At 47.3% G+C, this 8,881-nt stretch overlaps 1 protein-coding gene across 2 annotated transcripts in view; it reads left to right on the top strand.

The window, feature by feature from the left end:
* The first annotated feature begins 2,074 nt into the window (after nucleotides 1-2,074).
* The window catches only part of ST3GAL1 (ST3 beta-galactoside alpha-2,3-sialyltransferase 1), a 79,354-nt gene continuing 72,547 nt past the window's right edge, over nucleotides 2,075-8,881 (top strand). The window contains exon 1 of one of the 2 annotated variants that reach the window (XM_075023997.1): nucleotides 2,075-2,207. The gene's annotated coding sequence lies outside the window, so the exon portion shown is untranslated. The remainder of the gene's footprint in view (nucleotides 2,208-8,881) is intronic. The other variant, XM_075023998.1, reaches the window with a different exon arrangement.

The following is an 8,881-nucleotide window of genomic DNA, read 5'->3' as shown; positions in this document are numbered from 1 at the left end:
GTTTACGAAGGACATAATACCACGTCTCTCTCTGTGTTATCCAGGGGCAGGATTTAGGGATGGGGTGAGCCCCTTGAAGGTTTTGTACGGGCTTATTCTCCCAAGCAGAAAGCTCAGCCTGTCGCAGGTACTCACACCCAAATGCAAATAATCTGCACAGCGCGGTACACGATGTGACACCGGTCTAAATTCACACTTAGGCTTTTACTAATATAACTCTATGGAAACAAGCTCAGCGATGATTGATGACTTACAGCTCCTACATGGTGCGTTACAGTTTCCAGTGGAAGTATGTTGTGCTGGATGTAATAAACCAACAACGTGGGCAGTTTCAGTAAGTAGATTAATAACCTATAAACTCGTCCACTTCACAAAAGGAGTTATGCGCCGGCTGTCCAGCGTTAAGGAACGTGTTTTTTCAGACCTCAGGAATACCTTCTCCTCCCTGACATCTGCTGTGGATGTTCACTGGGCACGTTACGCTGCCTACGGGGGTGGGGGACGAGGACTGGAGAGAAGACCAGAGAGATCATTTGCTTCTTTGGAGGTGCTCTAACCTCCCCGCTTCTCGTCTTGGCTCCAGTCTTTACACACCGACACTAAAAAAGCCAGCATTATGTTGTTAAATAGTTTTAGCAGACGCTTTATCAGTGGAATGTATCTGTTGGGGAGATTCTTTAATGATGCTGTATTCTTTTTAATTCCACAGCGTTTTACAGTCACCTTAAAAATGTCTGATGCTGGATGGAGGGAAAGCATTATTTACTCCATGCTAATTTTTATTATCGTTAATGATGCGACAGACGCTTCCTCCTGTGAGAAGCACGGCATTTCTTCCCACTTTTCCCTGCTGCGCTCACCTTTCAGGATCCACACAGCCCCATTTCAGGAGTTTTGGGGTTTTCGGGGGGGAGAGAAATTTCTGGGCGGTGACCCTCTCGAGAGGTCCCATTGGGAGCAGGCATTTCACCCCTTCAGGGGGAAAAAGAAACTCGGCTTGGCTGCCGTGAGCCCCCCGACTCCAATCCCTCGCCCCATCAGCCCCGACGGGTGCGGCATGCACCTCTCCAAGCAAAACCCACAGGGGTGCAGAGGGAAGGGAAGGGAAGGGAAGGGAAGGGAAGGGAAGGGAAGGGAAGGGAAGGGAAGGGAAGGGAAGGGAAGGGAAGGGAAGGGAAGGGAAGGGAAGGGAAGGGAAGGGAAGGGAAGGGAAGGGAAGGGAAGGGAAGGGAAGGGAAGGGAAGGGAAGGGAAGGGAAGGGAAGGGAAGGGAAGGGAAGGGAAGGGAAGGGAAGGGAAGGGAAGGGAAGGGAAGGGAAGGGAAGGGAAGGGAAGGGAAGGGAAGGGAAGGGAAGGGAAGGGAAGGGAAGGGAAGGGAAGGGAAGGGAAGGGAAGGGAAGGGAAGGGAAGGGAAGGGAAGGGAAGGGAAGGGAAGGGAAGGGAAGGGAAGGGAAGGGAAGGGAAGGGAAGGGAAGGGAAGGGAAGGGAAGGGAAGGGAAGGGAAGGGAAGGGAAGGGAAGGGAAGGGAAGGGAAGGGAAGGGAAGGGAAGGGAAGGGAAGGGAAGGGAAGGGAAGGGAAGGGAAGGGAAGGGAAGGGAAGGGAAGGGAAGGGAAGGGAAGGGAAGGGAAGGGAAGGGAAGGGAAGGGAAGGGAAGGGAAGGGAAGGGAAGGGAAGGGAAGGGAAGGGAAGGGAAGGGAAGGGAAGGGAAGGGAAGGGAAGGGAAGGGAAGGGAAGGGAAGGGAAGGGAAGGGAAGGGAAGGGAAGGGAAGGGAAGGGAAGGGAAGGGAAGGGAAGGGAAGGGAAGGGAAGGGAAGGGAAGGGAAGGGAAGGGAAGGGAAGGGAAGGGAAGGGAAGGGAAGGGAAGGGAAGGGAAGGGAAGGGAAGGGAAGGGAAGGGAAGGGAAGGGAAGGGAAGGGAAGGGAAGGGAAGGGAAGGGAAGGGGCCGCCCCGGCACCGCCCTGCCCGGCTCCCCGGCGCCGTCTACGTGGCTGGGGGCGCGCTATATGAGCGGGCAGGAAGCCGTGCCGGGGAGGGAAGGGGAGGGACGGGGCCCCCGCCCGGAGAGGCTCCGCGGGCAGCGCAGGCAGAGAGCGAGGAAGCGGCGGCGGAGGAGGAGGAGGCGGCGGCGGCGGCACCGGCCCCAGCAGCGGCGACCGCCCTTCCCTGGCCATGGGGCTCGGCTGCCCGCCGGCCCCCCGCGCCCCGCCGTGAGTACCGCGGGACCCGCCGCCTTCCTCCTCCTCCTCTTCCTCCCCCTTCCTCCCTTCTTACCTGCAAATCCTCCCGCTTTCCTCCCCCCCCCCCCCCACTGCTGCAAAAGGCGCGGCGGGAGCCTCCCCCTTCCCTTCCAGCTCCCCGTTCGGCCGTTAAGTTGGTTTCTTTTTTAATCGCTAAGTCTCGTTATTTAGAAGCAAAAGCGGGGGGGGGGGGGGGTCCCGGCGCTGGCGGAGCTCGCAGCATCCTCCGGTGGGTGCCTCCGGAGCGGGGAGGTTTCGCCCCAACCGGCCGGGATTTCCCCGGTGGAAGGGGACGGAGGGGAGGCTGCGGGGACCGAGGGGGGCTCCGGAGCTCAGACGCACCTTCGGGTGATGCCCGTGCGGGGAAAACCCCCCCAACAACCACCCCCCCCCCTTCTCCCCAGGCTGCCCCACGGCATCCCCCGGCCCACGGGGGACCGGTCCTGTCCCCTGCAACTGCAGGGTGGGCGCTGGAAAGCGGGAGGGATCAGCCTGGCGAAGTCCTGCACCCTGCTTTTTTTTTTTTATTGTACTTGGTTTTGGTTTTCTTTTTTTTTTTTTCTTCTGTCCCCTGGGGTAGACTGTGCGGCGAGAGAGGAAAGTCAGTATTACTCCGTTAGAGGGGGGAAAAAAAGCAGACTAGCTGTCTTAGGTACCCGCTCGCACATCTCTGCTTGCAGAATTAATTTCCAGTGAAGTATAAATAAATAATCTTCGAGGTCAGCAGTTTGGTTGTTAGGTGTGTTTTTATTGCACTTGATGTATTTATCTTTATAGCAAACATAAATCCCAGGTCCTTACTGTGATTGCTTTTAGTCTTGGCATAAATGAAAACAAACCGGTAAAAAAAAAGCCTTGATGCATATTTACTCATTTGAGGCGCACAAGGTTTTTCAACTCTTTGTAACGGTTGGGCTTGTATGTATCCAATACACTGAAATAACTCATTGTATATATAATTGTAAGTCCGAATTATATATTTGCCTGCTGGGCACACACGTTAAAGGGAAAACCTCCCTAATTATGGATCTTTCAGAGAGATTGGAAGGGTGACAAAGCCCTTGTAATCTTTTGGGTCAATTTTCATAAGCTCTAAAAGCTCACTTTGAAAAGGAAATTAAATTTCGGTGTGGAAAAGGGACAGGAAATTCAAGGATATAAAAAAGAAAGTCCCTATTCTACTTTGATCCTGTCCTCAGGAGTTCGTGTACGTTGGTGTTCTTCAGTGACATAAGTTAAAATGAAGAGTTGCCTTTAACTGGAGTCTTCCTGCCTCTTGGCAGTTCCGAAGATACTCAATTAGCAGCACGCTCCTGTATATTATTTACACGGCTTTAGCTGGAGGGGTGGCTCTGTGAAAAGCAGCTGCTTGGAAATATTTGGATTGCTACATCCATAGCGTCCCGTGCTATCCACGCCAGCCAGTGCCTTCTGCAGCCGATATGTTCACCCTTCCTTAATTTTTATGGCTCGATCCGAAGGTGGTGGTGCTGCTCTCATGTTAGAAGTTGGCGTTGGCCCTGGGTCCTTCTCCTTGGTTTTGGCAACAGCACGATGGTTGTCTGCAGGGCACAGCTGCGCTGGAGGTCCTTTCTGGGCTCCTCTGGGAGCCTGACGGTTTTTTCTGTTTTTTTTCTGTTTGAATGTGTGTTCAGGTGGTGGCTGGGGGTGGAGGAAGGAATGGTTGGATGTGAATAAAAAAGGCGGATTTGTTTATTAGTTAAAGGCACTTGTTGTCTTGATTATCCTGGAAACAACAAAACCCCAGCGTAGGTCTATGGTGAACTTGGCGCTCTGTTCCTCTGCCAATTTCTCACTTCGTTTACTCTATTTTGGTGCTGCTGTAGGGTAACATTTCAGCGGCAGCAGGTTTAAATCCTGTGCCTCAACAAAGTCCCGGTCTAGGGTCCTGCCAAAGCAGCTTTAAAGCTACCACTAGATTTGTAAAGTACACTCCTGTCTAATATACATTTATTTCACCTTTCTGCTAGTAGCATGTAAGAGCATAGTCTCTGAAAGAAGAAAAGAAGAGAAAAATCCAATTCCTTATTCTTTTGGCTCACTCACTCGGTGCGCAGTCTGATTGTGCAGTGGAGAGAGTGAGTTGCCCTATTTGTATGAATTTTTTCACACATCCTGGCCAGAAAGGAGCTTGCAGCCTTGTTTGCAGTTTTTCTTCCAAACTTGATGATATGAGTAATGGTGATGGCATCTCAATTGAGGAAGGTAGCTTTTAAAACTAAACATCATTTTATGTAAGAGTTTGTATCTGCTTATCAATTTGCTTTTTTGTTTATGTAAAACTGGGAGTAATTTGAGGGGAAATTAGGGTCATGCAGATGGTGGTACCATCTTCTAGGTTATTACAGCATCTTTTATGCCAAGTGCATTGCAAACACTTCTGTTAAATGATCGTAGCAATACGTTTTTATTTGGAGCTTCTTTCAGAAGTATTTTCAAAAGCATGGTGAAGCAGAAATGTGCTTTTAAAAGCAAAGGAGTAAGAGCAAATCCAGCTCCATAGCATGTTTCAAGTGCTGTTAATCCCACCACCTGGTGGAGCTTTTCATGGCACTGGCTGAGGGAACTCTGAATAAGGATGTATTTTTTGTCTTGTTTCAACACTGTCAGACGCTACATGTAAAGTTTCTTTAACTTTTTTCTTTCTCATACCAGACTTAATTAATTTCCTGTATCTTCTATATATTTTATACTTTGCAGAAGGCAGCACAGGACTACCGGTGTCTCATCTGAAAGAGCACTCCTCTGTAGATAGACAAATCAGTGAAGCAGGAGAAAAATTTCTTCTTTCGTGTCCTTGTCTTTCCCTTGCAGCATGCTTTTTTTTTTTTTTTTCAAAGGCAATATGATGCTGGCATAGAACATGACTGTAACCTGGGCATCCAGAAGCTATTTGTTTTCACCCAGGAGCACTTCTTAAGTGGAAGAATTATTTTTAATAGCCAGCCCCTCTTCCAACACACTCTGATGAAACCTTTCAGTGCAAGCCTGGTTAGCTTTGTACTAATAACTTTGATATAAATACGTGCTAAACAGCCTGCGTATACCCAAACTTGCAAGAAGAGACGCAGCTGCATTTTTGACTGATCTGAGATTACTGGTACAGGTTAAAATATGGGCATAAATGCCACTGAATAAGGCATACTTTTGCCTTTCTCTGAAGTACGTAGTTCTGCCTAACTGCATCAAAACCTGTCTGTCATGTTTGTTATGCCTAATAACTGCTAAATGAAAATCTAAGTAAGTCAGAGGTATGCAAGTTAAAAATAACTTTAGGACTATCTGTCACTTGTAAATATTTCCACCCTAAATTCTGAGAAACTTCCTTGTCCCATACATGTGTTTCCTGAGAACTATGACTAACGCTAGAGACACAAACTTGCAGACAAATTGCTGTTGTTAATGTTTGTATTGATCTTATGGCCATAGTGCCTGTATGAGTCTTTGACTCCTTGTGGCATATTTGAGACCCCAGGAAGGTGACTTTGATGTCTAGGGCCTCTCCAGTGGCATCTGAAACCTGTGGTTGGCAACTGAATTGACCCTGTGGGAGCTAGATGTGGTTTCTGGGCACTAACCTTCAACTTACGAACCAGGTAACAACATCAACGCAAGTGGCCTCTTTTTAGGAGGCAAGTTCATTAGAGAGGAGTTGTCTCCTACCTCCTGTGACTCCTCGTGTTCTGACAAGGGTTCTGGGCCACCCTGGCACTCCTTGATAGCAGCCACGGAGGAACTGCCATCACCCATCTGGTCACCTTTCCCACTCTTACCCCAGCTTCCCCTTTCCACTGGTGATGGGCGTCCCGCGCTCTAGTTTGTAAGTAGCAAACTCAAGTCACTTTGTGGATAACGTCCTATAAGGCTTTGAAAAGCTCCTGTAAGTCAGGGCTGCGCAACACCCACAGCTGTGAAATAGCCGTGGAGTGTGGAAAATGGGGGGCCTTGGGGGACTCTTTTTAAAAGAAACTCCCAATAACATCGGTAGAAGTTCGCTCTGAAGCATGAGTTAAGATTAGGGATGTCGTCAATTGTGAAGACTGTAGTAATTGTTAAAATACAATTCTGGGGGGAAAGGAGGGCAGAAAGCGATTTGTTCCTGGCTCTGCTGTGCTTTGAAGTGCTCTCGATTAAATTCCTTCGTCCGGACTGACGTGTGCATCCTTCCTCTGGGAGAAGAAGACTTGTGCCTTGCGTACAAGACGACAAAGCCTTTGGGCAGAGAGGGGTTGTATTATTTCAGGAAATCTAAACTTCATAAAACCCCAGCCATTTCTGTCGGCTGATCGCGAGGTATCGCAGGGTGCAAAAGAGGCACAATGTAAGTGGTTGTACCCAGCGTCTGGTGACAAATGTTTGAAGTGTATGTAGCTTTCTTGCTCTGAGGACATCATCTCAATAGAGCCTTTGTTTTTTGTAGGAGCTTTTCCAGTTCTTTGGAAGTCCTTTCTCCCAGCAGTAGTTTTTGATGCAGGCTCAGCCCTCTGTGGCTTTCCACCCCAAGGGGTTTGGGTAAAGGAGAAGCGAGTGGCTGTGGTCAGAGCCCACAGGGTCCCAGCCTGACCTTCCCCACCTCGCTGGTGCCTGACACAGGACTGCTGCTGGCGTGGAGGTGACCACGCGTACTCTGGGTGCCCCTAAAACTCCCCCAAGCCACATCAGTCCTTCTCCATCCCTTTGGAGGATCATTCTGCAGAGCAAAAACTGGCACGGTGAAGCTGAGGTATTAAATTGGATGCAATTTTAAAATCTCTCTGGACTAGATAATTGCTACTGACATTTTCCCAGGATCGGTGGATTTTTTAACTTTTTTTTTTCAGCTGTGGCACACCAACACAAAACAAAGGTTGTTCCTTTTAAAGGACACTACATTATTTCTGGAGGCTGGATCTTCAATCAATGACTTAATCTTACTTATCTGAAATGCTGTGTGTGCTGACACATCACAGCGCTGTACCAGCTCGACAAAGAAATCTAATTCTATCAAATCTGCCAGCTCAGTTAATATGACCCTGCCAGGGAAGCATAAGGCGTCACCTCTCCGTTTTTTTTAGGTAGGAATCAGGTTCCCTATCTCTAGCTCAAATTCAATGCATGCTACACGTGGCCAGATTTGGATATTTTTTTTAAGGTACCTGCTTACATCCTGGCATCTAAAACCGTAGATCAAATTGGAAGATGTCATCTGAATATTTGGGTTGAAACATACCTGTTTGAGTCCTACAGACAGTCCTTTGGGATTAGTCTTGAAGCAGAGACCTGTGTTAGTTCATCCTGAGACTTCTACAAAGTCATGTGTAAAGAACATGGTATAGGGCTACCTGCAACTTAAATCGGAGCTGACCTTACAGTATTTGTCTCTTTTATGACACTCTACAGTGCGTATGAAGCTGTCGGTGCAATAAGGGCATCCATGCCTATATCTTAAATTCCTTTAGTCTGATGGGAAATGGTGATGTCTTTTACATGACCTGCCCTTGAGCAGGTATACAGGCTGCAGCCTGCATTAGTGCGAGACTTTAGCTGCTAATGCTGTCGCACCATGCATCTAATACTTTCTCTTACTAGATCTTGATTTAAATCTGTTTGTGCAGATGATCTGACTTCTTAGATTTTTTGGTGACAAAACTGAGGAAAATGCTGGTGTACATTGAATCAAAGCAAACTTCAGTTAAACAAAGGCAGGTCAAGTTAATTATGGTTTTGATCAAGTGAAGCATTCTTGGTTTTTGGTTTATGTAATCTTAATTCCAGGTCCATTTCAAACTCTCAGGTAGTCAAAATTAGTAATTTTGAAAGACCCAAGAAGAAAGTTTGCCTTCAGAAATGTCAGAATGATTCCTCTGAATTTGATGTGACCTGCATCGACACAGTTTATGTCAGCCGATGGCAATATTGATATTATACCTGAATTTGGGTTTTTGTTTCTTGTCTCTTTGAAACTATTTTTGTATTGAACTTACTATTCTTCAGCAGGTTCACCCAGCTTTTCTCTTCAGGGGCAATTCTGTGCGTTTCAAGTAAAGAAAGATCTCTCCTGCTTCTCAGTGTAATGCTTCTTAGAAGAATTAGAAGTCTTCCTTCTTGATCTTTCCCTTCTCTTTCCCCTTCCCACATCCTTTGCTTTTTCCGTTCAGATAAAATTTGCTCTTATTGAGAAGTGAAGACTGTATGAGCAGGTCTCTCGTGGCTTCACTCTGTGTCTTACAAACAGACCTGCTGCTATTCCCAAACAGTTGGCTTAATTCTAACCTAAAAAAATCACCCTGAAAAGTAAAAATGAACTTTTGCTTGCCCTGTATCCCGTTAACAAAAGTTCAGCATCAAACTTCAAATGTTAATTCTGAGGGCTGCCTAATAATGTCTCTAGGTGATCAAGCAGTAGCACTGGTGGAAACACAAAGCAGGTAGATACTGAGTTTGCATACAGGACATGGAGGCACATACAGTTCAGCAGCTGAGAATGCCATAACCTTTGCAATGAAGTTACGCAAGTTAGGAAGTTATCATCTCTCATGCTCTGCAGATTATGCTGTAATGGCAACACAGAAATGCAAGGAAAAATTGCATTAGCCTTTCTAAAAGGCTAATAGTTAAACAGACTCTTGTGAAAATTTCTTTAG

Source organism: Buteo buteo, chromosome 3 (genome assembly GCF_964188355.1).
Source record: "Buteo buteo chromosome 3, bButBut1.hap1.1, whole genome shotgun sequence".
In the NCBI taxonomy this organism is placed as follows: Eukaryota; Metazoa; Chordata; class Aves; order Accipitriformes; family Accipitridae; genus Buteo; species Buteo buteo.
This window is presented reverse-complemented; position numbering and strand designations above follow the sequence as displayed.